Source organism: Choloepus didactylus, chromosome 6 (genome assembly GCF_015220235.1).
Source record: "Choloepus didactylus isolate mChoDid1 chromosome 6, mChoDid1.pri, whole genome shotgun sequence".
Taxonomy (NCBI): domain Eukaryota; kingdom Metazoa; phylum Chordata; class Mammalia; order Pilosa; family Megalonychidae; genus Choloepus; species Choloepus didactylus.
This window is the reverse complement of record NC_051312.1, coordinates 98,082,316-98,102,853: the sequence shown is the minus strand read 5'-3', so window position 1 is coordinate 98,102,853 and position 20,538 is coordinate 98,082,316.

The window sequence follows — 20,538 nt, the reverse complement described above, 5'->3', positions numbered from 1 at the left end:
TTGATTTGATTGTGCAAGAGAAAATCTCTTTAAGGTGGAGGAAGGATTCTCAATGCAGTATAAAAAATGTATTCATACTTGTTACCTATTAAAAATTTTAGAAAAATGTGTTAAACTGTTCTAGCAGGCCATAGAGCATGAGGTATTGAAAAGGTAGTATCTCTTTCTTGAGGAGCTCCAGTGGTGCCTTTGAAAAGCTTTGGAAACCAAAATATAAACCAGTGATATCTGACATTTTATCACTCTTAACCCAAAGGACTCTAATAGATATTTGCTCCTAATTTATCTCATAAAAGTAATCTTTATCTTTCTTAAGTTAATTACATTAATCACCCCTTTTATTGTGCATGACAAGCAGACACTAAAAAATTTCTCCCTCCCCTCTCTGGGTTTTCATCAAATTTTCTTGTATTATGGATGTATAGAAATACATTGTGTGTTCATTCTCATCTCCTGCCACAGTACAGGTTGGAGGGAAGGGGAGAAAGAGTAAGCTCTCTGCAATGGTTCTGCTGGCTCCTCTTACAGATGAAGGGAGAAAGAGAACATCGAAAATTATAAGGGAAAGTTTCATGAGTTAGGCCTGAAAGTGGTTTTCTTCAGTTCTGCCTACATTTCATTGGCTTGAATTCAGTCAAAGGAGGCAAGGAAATGTAGTCCTTCTGTGTGCCCAGAATGAAAAGTAAATGGTTTGTTAACAACTAGCTAGCCTCTACCACACTGGTATATTGTGAGCATTAATTGAATTTTGTAAAGAGTTCAGCTCAGTGTCTCTGTGCACATAGTGAGGGCACAACATTATCACGTTAAACTCTTTTTCTCAGTGAGTGCACTGCATTGAATAGTGGCACGTCAAAACTCATGTCCACAAGGAACCCAGGAATGTGATCTTATTTGGAAATAGGGCCTCATCAGATGTAATAATTAAGATGAGGTCACACTGGATTAGGGTGGATCCCATATCTGATAACTGGTGTCCTTATAAGAAAGCCATGTGTAGCCACAGGAAGGCACACACAGAAGGAAGATGACCAGGTAAAGACAGAAGCTGAAATTGGGGTGATACAGTTACAAACCAAGGAATGCCAAGGATTTCTGGCAACCAGCAAAAGCCAGGCAGAGGCAAGGAAGGATTCTTCCCTAGAGCTTTCAGCAGGAGCATGGACTCCTAGCCTCCAGAACTGCGAGAATAAATTTCTGTTGTTTTAAGCTCTTTTGGGTGGTGTATTAGTTAGGGTTCTCTAGGGAAACAGAATCAACAAGAGATGTCTATAAATATAAGATTTATAGAAGTGTCTCACGCAACTGTGGGGATGCATGAGTCCAAATTCTGTAGGGCAGGAAGCAAACTGGCAACTCCAATGAAGATGTTTGATGAACTTCTCAGGCAGCAAACTGGCAACTCTGATGAACATGTTCAATGAACTCCTCAGGCAATGAACTGGCAACGTCGATGAACTCCTCAGGAACCACTTCGCTGGTCAGCCCAAGAAGAAGTGAAGGTCCCCTATCTGTCTTGCTTAAAAGTCTTCAACTGATTGGATTAAATCCAGCTGATCACATTCTCTCATTGTGGAAGACACGCCCTTCGTTGATGTAATCAGTCTTCTGGTTTAATAACCAGCCACAAATGTCCTTGTAGTAATGGTTAGGCCAGTGCTTGCTTGACCGGACACCTGGGTACCATCACCTGGCCAAGTTGACACAGGTACCTCACCATCACAGGTGGTAATTTGTTATGGCAGTCCTAGGAAACTAATATAGTGAAGTAGGTACTAGTATTAATTATCCTCATTTCAGAGATGGGAAACAGCCTCTAAGTTGTTGCTTTCCCAAAGTTGCATGGCTAGTAAATGACAGAACAGGGATTAAATCTAAGTGGGTCTGATAATAAAGTCTTAAAAACTAGAATATATTTCTTTGAGGCACTTGACAAATGTAGATTATACCTTGTACAGACAGGCCACACTCTCTCAAAGGTTCAGCCATGCTCAGCTCTTCTGATTTCCTGCAAAATCATGTTCTAACCTTCTCATTTGTCACTCATAAATGAATCTGGGACAATCATTGCTAAAGACGGGCTTGGCTATTCCCACTTCATAGTTTTAGGTCTTATTGCTTAGACCACTAATCTCCAAAGGGAGGGTGCTTACTCTAAGGATAAGCAAAACAAGCCACTGAGGTGTGGTAAAAGTTTTGTGACTTCTACTTTTGTTTGTTCTTCATCAAAGAAAAAAGTTAACCTCTATTAATATGGATTGGGCCTGGCATCCCCACATTGATATGACAGTGACATGTCACTGGAGTATATTGAGGGTTCTTTCATTTCTAGCATTTAGTGACATGCCAGTTTGAAAAGAGATTTATGGATTTTTAAAATCTAATTTTCATTAAACTAACTCTCACAAAATGAAAAACTGGTTTAAAAAAATTGCTGAAAAAAAAAAACCCCATGAATTAAAGATGATACGTAGGCAGACAAGAAAATGGCAGAACTGACATGTCTACTTAGTGTGTGAGCTCTTCATCAGACACATCATGAGGTTAAAGGCAATACTGATTTAATCAAATCTGACAAGTTGCAAAAAAATCCAAAATTATTAGGAGGTCTATTTGAAATATTAATTTATATTCACTATTAGTAACAAAGTACAGAACCCTAAGTAAATATTTGTCTTGAGATAAAATAGTTTGCTTCAATTTCATTTTATCTCTTAAACATTTTCTATTTTGTCTATATTTTATGATGATACCATTATACTAGTACAATATTGCATATGTATAATTTTTAAAGCAATATACATATACCGGACTGTATGCTCAAATTAAGTCTACTTAATTTGAGATTTACTGATTTAGACAAAGACTTTCTACCTTTTTCCAGTTAAGTTCTCACCTGTGCGTACAGCAGTGACTAGCACCTAATGATCATGCAAAAATAGTTAGTTGCTATTATTAACACTGTTTGGTTCCAAAGTCCAAGAAGGTACAGATGATTCTGGTGCAGACACATATCATTTATATATAACCCCAAATTTTACCTAAACAGCATAGTCTGGTCTCTCTGGTGACAGTTTGTTTGTCTACAACTAAAGCTAAAAGGTGTTCATATTGACTTGAGGAATCTCAGAAAGGCCTCCCCTCTAATGCTTCTTTTTTTAGTGTGACTTGAGGAACCCCAGAAACTCCCTAACCCCCTCTACCAGGAAAAGCCCTCTGCCTCATTCCTGCTGAAGCCTGCTGTTAGCATTTATTTCTGTGAAGGAGACTACCTCCACTCCCACCTCCCAGAGTTAATCCTTCCCTGCTCAGTGCCCCCAAGCACTTGGCATAAACCTTGATAACATCACTTTGAATTTAGATACTTGTTTGTGTGTCTACCTGCCTGCTGAATCACATGCTCTGCTGTGTCTAAAGGCTATCTTATTCACAGGCTTTGGAGTAAGATAGTGTTGACTATATGATCTTAGACATGTTACCAAACTTCTCTCAGCCTGGCATCTCATCTGTAAAGTAGGAAAAGACTTCATAGGGCTGTTGGGAATATTAAATGAGATAATATAATTTTAAAAAATATTTGGCTCATTTTAGATAATCAAAGAAAGGTATTCCTGTTTTCTCCAACCTTCCCTCCCAACACAACAGTAAATGCCTTTTGAATATCTAACTGAAAGAATGATAGAGTCAATTAATTTCTTTGGTTTAAGCCCCACGTTCCTCTTATAAAATATGAGTTTTCAATGAATAACAATGACTAACATTATATTAGGCCTAGATACTTATCCATGTTGAGTGGTGAAGCCAAGATTGGAATCCAGGTCTATCTGACTCTAGAGTCCATGTTCTTAACCGCTGTGTCTTGCTGCAGAATACTTAAGGTATAAACACCTAATTTTCAGCCCTGGTTAGGGCTGGTCCAGTGGTTTTTACTGCCAAACCCAGAACAAGCTGTGTGTATTTGGATTTAGGAGCAAACACTGTCTAGGCCTTTCCCCAACAGTTCCTCTTCCCTCCCTGACAATGCTGCGTCCTCTGAAAAGAAATGTGCCCAGCAGTGCCACCTATCAGGTCCTTTTAAGTACACAGACCATGAAATCAACCTGCCTAGGGTTTGGCCCATCTGCCAGCTCCCAGTCAGCTGGTACACAAAGGGCTAGAGGCTTAGAAGTAATCAGTTCTGAGCAGGCCCAACCACACCACCTCCACCTTCCTCAACTCTCTTCTCCTTCCAATCTGATTTCACCACAGCAACCTGTTTGCGGGGGAAGACACTACATCTCTCAGAAATTGCCCAGTGACTTCCCTTTAATCCCTCCCTCACAAACTGCCCCGTCTCCACAGACCTCATGGACAGCCACACCTACTTCATAAGTGACAATGATGATTAATGATACTTGATGCTGGAAGTTTTAGTAGCACACTGGAATGAAGCACTGACTTAGGAATTGAATCAGCCAGGGTTTGAAGTCCCAGCTTTGCAATATGGTTGGACGAACTGTCTAATATCTTTACTTTTTGGTTTTCTCAATGATAAATTAGGGATAACAAGAATAACTAAATTATACTATATTATAGGGTTACTTTAAAGATTAAATGAGAAACATGTAAGTGAAATGCATCTAATGCACATGGAACAGTGCCTTTGCTTATCATAAGCATTCAAATATTAGCTATAACTGTGGCCTGGGGCAAGTGAATAATGGTGATTCTATCACTCTCCATCCAGAAGGGCTATGTAGCAACTGAAAGCTCCTGGCACATAGTAAGTATTCAAAACATTAATCCATTTGATCAACAAATTTCCTCTCTGTGTTTGTCCCACTTTAATAACAGGAAACGACTCAGCTTGGGCGAGATGTAGTCTTGTTCATGTGTAAAAGGAAAACAATTATTGGATTAATTATGCATCCAAATAACTTCTCTGGTTAGTCTGTAGTAAGCACTTAAGATTCTACAGCAAGGAAAGAGTCTGATGGATATTTAGAAAACTTTATAGTTTACATAGCACTTTGTTTTTCTTTAAGCAATTTGACCCTCAAAACATGGGGTAGTCCTCATGCTTTATTTGGAATTATTTAAAATATTTGTTTACATGTCATTCTCTTCCACTATGAGGCAAGGGCAATTTTTTCATCATCTTCTCTACCCAGATAAAATTTGACAGATGAAGACACTGACTTTACTTGAGTTGTGAGTTTCTGAATGAGGAGAGGTAGAAATGGAAGTAGATAGGGATCATTCCATCTAGAAAGTCAAGGATCTACCAATTACTCACTTGAGATGAATGCTGAGACAAACCTTAACTTCTTTATTTGTAAAGTTGCATTATCCCTACTTCAAAACCTAAAAAAAAAATAAGTATGTAAAATGGTGAGGGTGGGGATGGCTAGGGTTGGGGGGAGGGGAGACCTTGGCCATTTCCTGTGGTGTGTGGTAGGGGAGGGGAAGTCCTGGACACAGACAGGTGAAGAAATGATTACACAATCCCAAGCCTGTATCTTCAATTTCAAAATCCAAAAAGCTCTAAAAACTGAACTTTTTCTAACTCATTTGGGACTGACCTGAGGCTATTTTTTGGCTTTTTAAAATATCACACAAATTGAAATGGTGGAAATGTAACTCATAGCACTCTTTGAAATTTGCTCTATAGCTACTTACTTAATTGTAATTTGAAAGTTATCACCTTTTTGTACATATGTTATATTTCACAATAAGGAAATAACTGAAACTGTGGAACTGTAACCCATAACATTATTTGAAATTCACTCTTTAACGACTTGGTAAATTGCACTTGGAAAGTTATCACTTCTAGGTACATGTGTTATATTCCACAATAAAAAATATGATTAAAAAAAAAAAATCACACAGCATGACTTTTAGTTTCAAAAATTTTGTTTTATTATAGATGTTGTCCCAACCCTTGCTAGGGGAGTATTAGGTAGCAAAGTATAGGCAATTATCACCTTTCTAGAATCTGAGAAATTCTGAATTTAGAAACACAGCTGACTCCATGGGTTCCATTTTAAGGGAAGGTAAGGGACCCTAACAATACACTGAGCAGAGAGTTGGGGGAGCATGTATTGGGAAGAAGGAGCTTCCTAGAGGATATAGCTCTTCAAGGAGTCGTTAGCCAGTAGTAACCACTGGCTCAGCAACTGTCACCAAAAAAAAAAAAAATACTCACACATGGGGTGGTTATTTCTGTGCAGAAGTGCATACTGATGAACAAGGCAATGCTAGAGAAAGTATATGCTGACATTGCGATTATTGTGTGAGGGGGTTTACTGGACAGAGAAAATAGGATTGGAGGTATCATAAAGAAGGTAAGTCTTGGACAGAGGCTTGTTTTTAACATGATTACATTTGATTTTCATCATTTTCATTACAGTTTTCATGTTTGCCCAAGAATATATGGAAAGGCCTAGAGAAAGACAGAGGAAAAAATCATCCATAATTTTATCCCTCCAAGACAACAAATTTTGACTCTCAATTTATTCCTTCCGGAATGTCTAGAAAGAATATTCACTTTGGGGGTTTCTCCATACTTTCGTAACCTTAGAATTTTGATTTCTGCCTTTTGCCTACTTAATAGTACATAAGTATTTTCTCAGGCTATTATAATATTTGTGTATATTTCAATAATTGCATATTATTTCATTGAGTGCATGTCTCACATATGACTTTTTTAACTCAATATAATGTATGGATGCAAATATTTTTAAAGCTTTTGATTCATATAGCCAAATAGCTTTTCAAAGGGGCATACAAACTTAAAATCTCACCAGTAATACATGATAGAGTTAGGGGACATTTTAATGGTGAAGGCCAGACTTTGTTTTCAGGGTGCAGTTGTGAAATAAAGCAGGTGAAACAATTCTAATGGGGTGGCAGCCAGATCGCAGTTCAGTGTAGGGAACTGGAGAAGGCTTTGCTTGGTTGATGGGAAGCTCAGTGAGAAAATCAGCTATAAGTCAGGGGAAGCCTTTGCTTATTCTAATTATTTTATATCAGTGAGATCATACAATATTTGTCCTTTTGTGTCTGGCTTATTTCACTCAGTATGATGTCTTCAGGGTTCAACTGTATTGTTGCATGTATCAGAACTTCGTTCCTTTTTATGGCTGAACAATATTCCATTGTATGTATATATCTCATTTTGTTTATCCATTCATCAGTTGATATACACTTGGGTTGCTTCCATCTTTTGGTGATGGTGAATAACGCTGCTATGAACATCAGTGTGAAAATATCTGTTCTAGACCCTGCTTTCAGTTCTTTTGGGTATATACCTAGCAGTGGGATTGCCGGGTCATATGATAATTCTATACTTAATTTTTTGAGGAACGGCCCATGCTGGTTTGGATGTATTGTCCCCCCAATGCCATTATCTTTGATGCAGTCTTAAAAATGGGGAGGCATTGGGGGAGGGATGCAATAGATATAAACTAGAGACTGTAACTAATAGAATCATTGTGTTATGCTTCCTTTAATGTAACAAAGGTGATATACCAAAGTAAATGCAGATAAGAGTGGGGGACAGGGGAGGCATGTTAGACACTTGACATTGGTGGTATTGTCTGATTCTTTCTTTTACTTTGATTTAAGGTTATTTTTCCTTTTGCTGCTTCCTAGCTGTCATTTTTTTTTTGTCCTCTTTCTTTTGCCTCTCTACCTTCTTTGACTCTCTCTCCTGCCTTGTGGAAGAAATGTAGATGCCCTTATATAGATAGTGGTGAAGGTGGTGAACACATAAATGTATGACCATGCAGAGAACCATCAATTATTTACATGGAATGGAATGTATGGTGAGTGAACAAAACCATATTAAAAAAAAAAGGGGGTTGATGACAAAACCTCAAGGGCAATATACTGAGTGAAATAAGCCAGACACATAAGGACAATTATTGCAGGGTCTCACTGACAGGTACTAATTATAATATGTAAACTCATAGACATGAAATATAAGGTACCAAGATATAGGACAAGGCTTAAGAATGGGGAGTGGTTGCTTAGTATGAGCAGAATGTTCAATTAAGATGAACTTAAATGTTTGGAAATGAACAGGGGTGTTGGTAGCAAGATGTGAGAATAACTAACAGTGCCAAATGGTGTGTGAATGAGGTGGAGAGGGAAAGCTCAGAGTCATATATGTCACCAGAAGGAAAGTTGGAGGTCAGAAGATGGGAATGTATAAAACTGAATCCTATGGTGGGCAATGTCCATGATCAACTGTACAAATACTAGAAATCACTTCCATGAACCAGAACAAATGTATGACAATACAATTAGAAGTTAATAATAGAGGGGCATATAGGGAAGAACTATATACCTATTACAAACTATATACTACAGTTAGTAGTATTTCAACATTTTTTTCATAAACAGTAACAAATGTACTATATCAATACTACGAGTCAACAATTGAGGGGGGTTGGTTAGGGATAGGAGAGGATTAGAGTTTCCTTTTCTTTTTTTCTTTTTTCATCTTTCACTTTATTTCTTGTCTGGAGTAATGAAAAGTTTCTAAAAATTGAACAAAAATTAAGTGTGATGGATGCACAGCTGTATGAGGGTACCCAGGGGCAAGTGATTGTACACTTTGGATCTTTGGATAATTGTATGGTATCTGAACAATCTCAATAAAAATGAAAAAAAAAAAAAAAAAGCACAATTTTGAATTCCAATATAGAAGCACAAGGCTGTTTGTTGAGCCAGATGAAAAATCTGTCAATCCCCACTCCTGCCACCCCACACCACTTACTATGGATCTTGAGCAAATAACTCAACTTCCCTAATTCTTAATTAAAGGGGAACAATTACCTACTTTGCAAAGTTGATGTGACAAATGAAGATAATGTGCACTAAAAGTTCTGATCTACAGTTTGGCAGCTATGAATGTCAGTATTAGCACATACAGCAACTGCTAAAAAAAAAGCTGAAAAAGAGCCCAGAGTTCAATTAGAGAAGTGAATGAAGCTGATCTGGTTAGGACGAAGGCAAATCAGACTAAAGGGTAAAGGACAATATTGACAGTGTTTTAAAACTTCAACTTCTGTGTGAGACCAAAGGAAGAGATGTTTATTTGGGGCAAAATCTATATTTTCTGTAGCATATATAATTTCTATAAAGTTTAACTTGTATGGTCAGTGTATTCAAACACCATAATTACACGGAATTTTGAATAGGGAGTGAGATCTGGTTCATTTGTACTGGTTAGTGTGAAGCCCCAATACATCCCAAAGTAATTTGGGCAGAGAATAAAAATGTATTTGCAAAGCCCCCTTGAGCAGCTGGGGGAAATTGTGGAAATATTACACTTCCCCACCTGGGGAATTCCTAATATTCTCACAAGCATTGGGGACTACAAATTTAGAAGGCCAAGCCCTCAATCTTTGGGCTTGCCCTTATGAAGCCTGTTATTGTAAAGGAGAGGCTGAGCCTACTTATAATTGTAGCTAAGAGTCACCCCCAGGGAACCTCTTTTGTTGCTCAGTTGTGGCCTCTCTCTCTAAGCCAACTCTGCAGGTAAACTCACTGCCCTCCCCCCTACATGGGACGTGACTCCCAGGGATAAACCTGGTCCTGGCATCATGGGATTGAGAAGGCCTTCTTGACCAAAAGGGGGAAGAGAAATGAAACAAAATAAAGTTTCAGTGTCTGGGACATTTCAGATGGAGTCAAGGGGTCATTCCGGAGGTTACTCTTATGCATTACATAGATATCCCTTTTTAGTCTTAAGTGTATCGGAAAAGCTAGAAGGAAATACCTGAAACTGTTGACCTGCAATCTAATAGCCTAGATTCTTGAACATGATTGTATAACTATGTAGTTTATATGGTGTGACCATATGAATGTGAAAACCTTGTGGCTCACACTCCCTTTATCCAGTGTATGGACAGATAAGTAGAAAAATGGGGACAAAAAGTAAATGAACAATGGTGGGGTGGAGGGATGGGGAGGATGGGATGTTTCAGATGTTCTTTTTCACTTTTATTTTTATTATTTTTATTTTTTTGGAATAAGGAAAAGGTTAAAAGATTGTGGTGATGAATGCACAACTATATGATGGTATAGTGAACAACTGATTGTACACTGTGAATGAGTGTATGGCATGTGACTATATCTCAATAAAACTGAATAAAAAATAAAAAAGGAAACCTTATACCCGTAGCAGTCCCTTACCCCCTCCCACCTCCTTTCCCTCATCCCTAGTGACCTTGAATCTGTTTCTATCTCTATGTGTTCACCTACTCTGCATACTTCGTGTAATTGCAATTAATCCTATGTTGCCCCTTGTCTCCTGCTTCTTCCACTTAGCATAATATTTTCAAGGATCATCCCTGCTGTAACAAGCATCAGTACTTCATTACATTCTTAGCTGATAATATTCCACTGCATGGATTTACCACATTTTTAAAATCCATTTATTGGATGATCAACATTTGGGTTGTTTGCCTGTTTTGGCGGTTATGAAAAATCTACTATAAATATTCTTGCAAAAGGTCTACACAAACAGCTGAATATACTATATCACAATATTAAAAAAAAAAGTTCTGATACATGGAAGGTTCTAAATGAATGGTGGATAATAAAAATAAACAAACAAAAATCAAATCAGAAGAATAACAGCTACAGACCCCGAGGAAATGAGAATAGAAGGAACTCTCCAACACTTGTGAGTGTTAATAGGTTTAACAGACTCATAAAATGTGAAAACTACAATAAGCCTTAGAGTACATAGAGTCATGAGAAGACTGAGGGCCAGGGAGCTATATCCACTTGAGTCCAATTCAAATCAGCCTTTATTGTGCTCTGGATCCTCTGACATCAAACTATGCAATTTCAAGAGGTAATAATACTTGTTAGAATTTGGTTATTACATTGTACATTCGTGTTTCTCCAGTTACAACTAGAGGACAGAATCTCAGAGGAAAAAACAAACAAAACAAAAAACAAGGGTTTTGCCTCTAGCTGGAGAATATTGAAGCTGAAATGGACCTTAGAATATATTTTGTCCAGCCTTATTATTTTATAGATGATGAAATTGAGGCCTAGGAAGGGGAAGTGACTTCAAAAATAATTTACTGGCAGAATCAGTACTAGAATTCAGGTCTTTAGCTCTAGATAAAGATAGATTACTCTTTACATGAAAGGCCACTCCTCTTTAGGGCTCATCTCCTCTTTTCTTGGTGTGCCCTATCTTTGCGATTTTCAAATTATTATTTACTTAATTACTTATTATACTACTCAGAACACACCACCCAGAGCTAACCTTCCATTCACATTGTTCAGTTGTCAGGACCTAATCTCCTCCCTTGCCCCCAACCCACATCCTTTATCTGACTCAATATTATATATACCACACACACCCTTTATCTTTTCAGGATCCTAATTCTTTTCAACAGTTTGAACTACAAAGTAAGGTACTGATGCTTAATGATGGTGTAATGATCTAGCTCCTCCTTGAATATCTACATTTTTACAGAGGCTTATTAGAAAAGGTACAGTCAACCCAAAAAGACAATATTTTGAATAAGGAATAACTGTACATGGAACATTCAAACATTACTTTTTTTTTGAAAAAAATGAAATGATTATTTTAACCACAAAAATGATAAAAGGGGCAGCATTAGGGATATTTTTGGAGTGATGGAACTGTTCTTTATCTTGATTGTGGTGATGGTTACATGACTACACATTTATCAAAACTAATAGAATTATACACCAAAAAGAGTGAATCTTAATGTATGTAAATTTAAAAACAAAAATTTTAAGAAGGAGAACAAGAAATTTCACAACCCATTGCTATATCTCATTTTTTTTTGTCCCAGAGGTAACCCCAATGCAATACTGGTCTTACAAAAAAAAATGATATGCTTATTTTAGTCACTGAAGCAGATCTATTGAGGTGATATTTTTAGAAATGAACACTGTTTAGTCCTTTTAAACCTGGAAATCCTCTGTTCTGTTCAAGGTTAAAGTTGGCATTGACTGAGGCAAATGAAAAAGGGAAAATGAGAAGTGAGGACAATGGAAAATTGGTGAAATTTAAGACAGACACTAAAAAGTTTTACTAGAGGGGCTAGAGCCAAAGCAACTGGATTGTGTAAGAATCTGTTAGGTTACATGTTTAACCCCAGAACTGAGATTAAAAAGCATCCTGCTTGACAGCTTACCTAGAATCAAGTATTTCTCCCTTCCTACTCATAACTACCAACACATATTCTTCAATGTCTATACAGTTCTTACTGTTTTCTCAGTAATATGCCACTTACAGCAACAAAGCCATTCAACACACTTAATTGATACTGTATGATTACCAAATTTCAAAAAGTCTAGCATTTTGTTGCCTTACAATATTTATCGCATTATACTGCAGCTTTTTTCGCTTATAGCTTATAGATATATCTTTCCACCTCTCTCCCACAAGACTGTCAGACTCCCAAGGGCATGCCTGTTTTATTTATCTTGATATTCCCAGAATCTACCTAATATACTATCTGACACCTTCTGGGCAGTCAGTATAAACATTGGCTGAAGAAACAAAAGCCCTGTTTTAGACATGGAAGGAAATATGAAAATAAATATGGTACAGCTCCTGCTCTTAAAGAAACTTACAACTTATTGGTCATATACACTTAATATAGTTAGTTGTATACAAACATAAGTGTGTAAATAAAAGAGGGGAGAGGGTAGGGAAAGATTAAGTGTGGACTAAGTATAGAAGCAAATTATACCAATATTCTACTTATGAACATTAGTGTTACAGTGTGTGTACCAATTTGTATATATTATGTCCCCCAGAAAAAGCCGTATTCTTAAATGCAATCTTGTGGTGGCACACATATTAGTGTTAAATTGGAAACTTTGGATTAGGTTGTTTCCACGGAGATGTGACCCACCCAACTGTAGTTGATAGCTCTGATTAGATAATTTCCATAGAGGTGTGGCGCCGCCCATTCTGCATGGGCCTTGATTAATTCACTGGAGCCCTATAAAAGCTCAGACAGAAGGAGCTCACAGCTAGCTGCAGCTGAGAGACATATTTTGAAGACAGTGGATGGAAGCTGACACTGACATTTTGGAGAACACCATTTTGAGATGCAACCTGTGAGCACGCAGATGCCAGCCACATGTCTTCCCAGCTAACAGAGGTTTTCAGATGCCATCGGCCATCCTTCAGTGAAGGTTCACTGTGTTGATGCCTTACCTTGGACACTTTATGGCCTTAAGACTGTGACTTTGTAACCAAATAAACCTCCTTTAAAAAGCCAATGCATTTCTGGTATTTTGCAAAAAGGCAGCATTAGCAAACTGCAACAGTGAGTAAGAGAAGAACCTTTTATTTTCTTTCCTAGACGTGTGATTGATGATGGAAAACTTCATCAGGTGACAGGACAACAGACTCTTTACTTTTATTAGCAACTTGACCAATTGTAGAAGTTGTTTTGATTGTTTGTTTTAAAATAATTGAGGATGGAACAGCCTTTGACAAAACTGTGTTTTCCTGGCTTCTGTTAAAAAGAATCAGATCCCAAAGCAGAATAATTAATTTCACCAAAAACCAAGTCATTCTGGAGAAATTTTGCAGGTTTTCTTTAGAAGATAAATTTAAGTGTTACAGTAATGGCTTTAGGGTCATGGCATTAAATACTTGATGACATAAAACTCAGTTATCAACAAATAATATTTTATTCTCAATTATTTCCATATGTGTGGAAATACCAAAGAGTATTTAACTGGTTCCAAGTGTTTGGAGATTTCTTAAGTATTTAGAAAGAGATCTTATGTCTCTTGACACTAGAGTAATTATCCTTTGACTTTCTTAATCCATCCTTAAATAAATCATTTTGAAGCAGTACCATTTCAGATTGGGATTTCACTGGATAACGGCATAGCTCTCTAGTTTAGAGCTCCCGGACAGTTACTCCAACAGAGCAATGAATTTTAGTAATGGAAAATATTTACTCATTTTACTAACAGTTTCAAATCTCTGAGTTTGGGCAAAGAACTGAGCTAGGTTCTTTAGATCTGAAGATGAGCTGTAGATTATCCTGAGAACTCAAGGTACAGTAGAGGAAATAGCTATTCAAAGCTGAATGTGGTAATTGTCATAAGAGATAAAAAGTGACAGAATTATGAAAAGGGAGCGATTACTTCAAATCTCTGGTGGGGGAAGGGCTCAGGAAAGATTTTTGGAGTTGGTTTATGCATTGGGTTTGAAAGTTTGAAATTATTTAGATATGCAGATGAGATAAAAGCATTTCATACAAAAGAAATAGAGCAAGTAAAAGCTTGGAGATGGGGAGTCATGAATTGTTTATTGGGAATGCTCAGTTTGGCCAGAACATAAGGTTAATTGAGAATAGTTTGAAATTAGTTGAAAAAGGATTGAGCTTAAAAAAAAGAAAGTAGCTAGTTGTGAATATATATTTTTCCATCAAACATTTAGAATTATGTTTGTTGAGTTCTTTAAATAACATAGGTAGAATTTTGATTGGGTTGCATTGGATTTATAGTAAAATTCGGGGAGAAATGGCATATTTACAAAATTTTCACTACACTCAGCATGGAATAGGTCTCCGTTTACTTACATGACTTTAATAAAGTTTGTTTTTAACTTAATAAAGTTTTAAATGTATCAAAAAAAAGTTTGGCCCAGATTATGGAAACCTTGAAAGCTGTGATAAGAAGCTTGCATGGGGGAGCCATTCCCTTTTAAACAAGCAAGTGACACGATCATTGCTGTTCTTCAGAGATATTAACTGTAAAACAGTGGAACTAGTGGTCCCAGTTATTAAGCTATTTCAATAATCTTGGCAAGAGCTAATGCACTGAGAGAAAATAAGTTTAGAACTGTGCACTTCTCCTTTTGGTAAAGGTTCATTCTTTAAGTGCCTGTATTGTACTCAAAGATATAGCCATGGCAAATACCTATTATCTATCTTTCTTCAAGTTATGACCACCATATAAAGCCTTCCAAGTCAGAACCGAAATCAGCTGTATCATGAATTAACTGCACTCAAGAGACATTGGTCTAGTGCTCCCCATGTAGATCAAAAGGGCTTAGAAATCACTCTTTACTTTCATTAGCATTTTCTTAATCTAAGCAATGATGCTTTTGTACATATTGCTTTACTGACTTCAAAACCAGATACGTGAAAACATATCCACTCGTGGGGAAAGAGAGGAAAGTGAATGGGCATTAAAAAACCCTATTAGCTATAAATTATCAACACAAAACCCAGAAATGTTGAAATTTTTTTCTTGGAGAGTAAAGAGCAGAAAAGATGAAAATATGCCGATTATACTGTGCAGGCAAAGCAAATAAAATTATTGCAGTATAAACTATAGCTTATCTATAATGTTTAAAAATATTCATTTCTAAATAAAAACTTTTAAAGATGTGCCTTATACCTGCCTATAATTGTGCCTAAGAGCCTCCTCCCAAATGCCTCTTTGTTGCTCAGATGTGGCCCTCTCTCTCTAACTAAGCCAACTTGGCCAGTTAAATCACTGCATTCCCCACTACGTGGGATCTGACACCCAGGGGAGTAAATCTCCCTGGCAACATGGAATATGACTCCTGGGGAGGAATCTAGACCTGGCATCGTGGGATGGAGAACATCTTCTTGACCAAAAGGGGGACGTGAAATGAAATGAAATAAGTTTCAGTGGCAGATAGATTCCAAAAGGAGCCAAGAGGCCACTCTGGTGGGCACTTTTAAGCACAATATGGACAACCCTTTTTAGGTTCTAATGAATTGGAATAGCTAGCAGTAAATACCTGAAACTATCAAACCACAACCCAGAACCCATGAATCTTGAAGATGATTGTATAACAATGTAGCTTATGAGGGGTGACAATGTGATTGGGAAAGCCATGTGAACCACACTCCCCTTTGTCCAGTGTACGATTGGATGAGTAGAAAAATGGGGGCAAAAAAAAAAAAAAAAGGCACCCAGTGTTCTTTTTTACTTTGTTCTTTTTCACTTTAATTTTTATTCTTTTTGTGTGTGTGTGTGTGGTAACAAAAATGTTCAAAAATCGATTTTGGTGATGAACGCACAACTCTATAATGGTACTGTGAACAACTGAATGTACGCTTTGTAGGACTGCATGGTATGTGAATATATCTCAATAAAAATGAATTAAAAAAAAAAAAAAGATGTGCCTTACAGAACTTTGGTTTTTTTCACCTGATCTGTTTTGAATGGTTCTTGTGTCTCCTCGGGAAATGTGAGAAAAGATCCCATTTGTAGCCTTGGGCCAAACAGTAGTTTTCTTTTGTGCAAATAGAGAACTGAGATACTTAGGTCTGGGACATTCCCATCTCTTTTCTTTATCTTTTTCTTTTTAGTTTCCCATAAAAGGAAAAGATAGAAGAAGCAGTTTTTTGTTTAGTGGCTCAGGCTTTTTGGAATACATTAGATACAATACACAAACAGATAAAAATCCTACCTTCAAGGAGTTTATAATTTAGTGAAACCATTTAAGGATGTTACAAAACACCCTCTAATCTGTTCATGTATTATGGAGCAAACAGACCATTTAGTCCCTACTATAGTACTCCATTTTTCATGCCGTACCTTAATGAACTCAATGTTCTCTAAAATTATGAACTCATGAGAAACATTCATTCAATTTATCTTACTAATGTTAAGCCCTTACTATGATGTCAGGTATAGTGGATATAGACAAACTTGCATCATACTTTCAGACATCAGCAAAGTTGCTCTCTTTCCTACACCAAATTAGACAAATAGAATTTAATATTTTCTAAAAGTATCTTATTCTTCACAATGAGATTTTGAATTATATGGGGTAAGGCATCATACATTTTTGTATTCAGGTCTCTAAAAATCTGAATCAGACCTTGGATAGGCTGAGAAAACAAGAAAAATCCTATCACTAAGAAGTTTATCCAGGGTTCTTAATCTGGGGCTCATGGATAAAATTCAGAGGGTCCATGAACTCTGATGCGGAAAACTACATCTATATTTCCAATAACCACTAATAAAATTTGAATGTAGGCAACAAAGCCAGTAGTTTTAGCAGTATCCACGACAGTATCACAATTGAACTCTCGTATTTTCATATTGCATTATGGTTGTTGCAGATCACTTGAAATATCATCAATACTCATCACTATGTTAAAATTACACAAGTTATTAGAGTCACTGCTAAATCTTGGTAATAATGAGTTCATCAAACACATACTACTATATCAAAAATATAATTTTTCATTTCAATATTACCAATTTTTCTTGCAATCCAATGTAATTTATGCATTTAAAACCATTTTTTTGAAATACTGTCCACAGACTTCACTAGATTGACAAAAAGGTCCATGATATTAAAAAGGTTAATAATGGTTTAGAGTGTCATAGTCATCCTTGTACCTCCAGGGCCTTGTACGTGATAAGTACTTAATAAATACTTGCAAATGAAAGAAATATTACTGTCAGTTGAAACTGTGCCCCTAAAATACTGATATGCTGGATGTCTGTAATAAAGTACTGTAGGGCTTCTTCTTAGTAAAATTTTTTTATCAAATGCTTTAGATGAGGACATGGAATGGATCATATAATTTGAAGTTCATTTCCCTAAAATAACTTTATTATACACCTTTCTATATAAGCAATTCTTACTCGTGTGGTTATTATTACTCATGTGACACTATCTTATTGGCACAGGAACATTTTAAAATTTGGGAGATCTGTCTCTTGGAACAGTGGCAAGAGTAAGTACTGGAGCACAATGGAAAGAAGACTAAATTAGGAAAACACAAAAAGAAGAGGGGGCCTATAGTTAGAGGTCTGATTTCAGCAAGTCACTGTCCTTTGGTGTTTTCAACTAAAGTTAGGGAGTGAATTATGTGGAGAGGTATCACTTGGTGAACTTATTAAATATTCCCAGACCTCACCCTCAGATTTTTAAGCAGTATTATCTAAGTTGGGAACCAAAAATCTATGTTTTAAGCATGTATCCCAGGAGATTCTGAAGCTGCAAGTCTGCAGATCACACTACAAAACATTACAGAAAACCAACTGTTTCTAGTGCTTTATGTAAATGCTACCACATTTTAAAGATGAAGAAACAGATTCAAAAATTCAATTTGCCTAAGCTAACAACATAGTTAATAACTGTCAGAGCAGGAACCCAGAACCCAGATTTATTCCAAAACAGTTCTTTCCACTGTGCTGTGCCTTTCGAGTTCTTACAGCTCTAACATTTGTTAAGTAAGCCATACAGCTTGAACTCACTTCAGGTATTTGCAGACGAAACGCTGCAAATTGTTTTACATTACTTAGACCATTCTTTTGTTACCTCAATCTTTAAACTGTCAGTGACGGAGATAGAATTTTTCAATTAATTGTATATCATGTAAATATGTAAACACACACAAATTTACAAAGCTAGATATTTGGTAAAACAGTTGCAATGATGAAACATTGACTTATAACACCTCAGATAGAGAAAATGATACTCATCAGTATAAATCAAGATTTAATTTTTAAGGCATTTATTTTCAGTGAACCCTAATCTATAGTGTTATGCAAAAACCTTTTCTGCCTCAAACTGATCTCATATGCAATAGTGTTGTAAATGTTCATTTAAGCCTTACTGCAACCCTATAAGAAAGGGTTCACAGATGAAGCTGAAGCAGAGTTAAATAATTTGCTAATCAAGTCAACACAGCAATTAGCAGAAACATTATTTTGACGCTGTCTGGTTCCAGAGTCTATATTCTAAGCCATACATTATACTGCCTTTTGAGTGCTTATTAAGTGTTAAGCATTTTTCATATATTTCCATAATTTTTAGGACAAATCAATGGAGTAGGTACATATTTTTGTAGACTGAACATCTCAGAATGCTGAATATGCCCAAAGTTATGCAATGTGTTGAGATTCAAACACATCTTTCTATTGCTAAACCTCCAATGGGCACATGGTGATCTTAAATGTATTTACCCATCATTACATATAATAGTATAAACAAATACAGTATGGCAGATGAGTTACAGTTCTATTTTTGACCTCAACTAAAACACAAATATTTTACCAGCTGTGTCAGTGTCAGGAGAAGAAATGCCTTCCAGTTATCTGTTAATTGTTGAATGTTTTAAGTGGACTATACTCTAGGTAAATATTATTGAAAAGTAGAGTAAGGTTCAGGCACATAAATGAAGTCTATATGAAATTTATCCCTTATCACAGACTACTGAGCAGGTATTGAGTTAATACTACTAATACTTGATAATTAATTACCTTGAATAATTGTTAATTGATTTGTAAACAGGGGTGTCAAATAGTGCTCTGAATCCAGTTTAATTTCGGGCCCACAGCAATAAGCAATTATCCTGTTGGTATTTATTATTTCTGTGTTCTCCCTCCTCCCAGGGAGAAAAAAATTTCCCCAAGCAGTTGAAATGTTAGGTGACTGCTAGACAGAATCTTGTATTTGCTAGGAATAGGTATTATCCTGGACATAAAACCAGGCTTTAGCCTAAATTTTTGAGATTTGGGGTCACTCTGTACTGGGGCCTTGCACTATGCAGTGTTCAAAATGTGTTTAACTCAGTAGAGAACAACTCACCTGGCAGTCATTTTGTCTCGTCTGTGAAGGTTATTCCTCCAGGTGTGTATCTCATAAGAGCAAATTAAATCACACTTGTGGACATACTGGGTTACAGTGCCAAGACGTATCAATAATCAGTTTTCTTTGATACATTTTTTGAGTTGAACCCTTATCTGTCTTAGCTGCTCCCTTCTTTTGCTGACTTCTTTGCATTTATTCTGCCAACTAAATCTCTAGGGGGAAAGAACAGGTCATTTAAGTTACTGGGTAATGGGATGTGAGAATGATTTCAAGTATTGGAAAAGTTAACTCATATCTGTGTCAGAATTGGATTTCTGGCTTTTGGAGGGCTGTTACTCTAAAGTGTTAGTTGCTTTTCTCTCTTTGTGCCTAACTCTGTATTTCACACTCAGTCATTGCTTCCTCACAGAAGTTTTCTGATAAATTCAACTACCTCAGATTTCTCCTCCTCTAAATAATGTATATTAATAATCATAGCTGGGCAAGAAAAAGAGAAGTCCTGTTTAAGTCTAACTTCCTGGTTCAACTGAGTACCAATTAATTTCTGTAATGGTTGTGAGATTTCAGTTAAGTTTGGCTTACAAAGTATTGATACAGGAGTAAAGAACAAACTTCACCTACTAGGAACAAGTAATTCCCCAAAAGTTGAAGCTCTTGGTCATTGCTATGCTGTTTTGGAATAGAATCATCAAAATGCACTATTACTGGAATATGAGTTTGGTTAAATAAGCAGCTATGAAAGACCTTAAGAGATCTGAAAACTGGGAAATATGGGAAAGAAAAATAATCAAATTAAAAGCAGAGTATTGTGTAGGAAAAATAACAAAAGTAGTTCAGGGTTTTTCTGCTCTGTCCCCTGCCTGATTTCAGGACAGGACTGAATTTTACGTGCCCTCAGATTCCTTCGAGAAATTATCAGATTTAGTACCTAG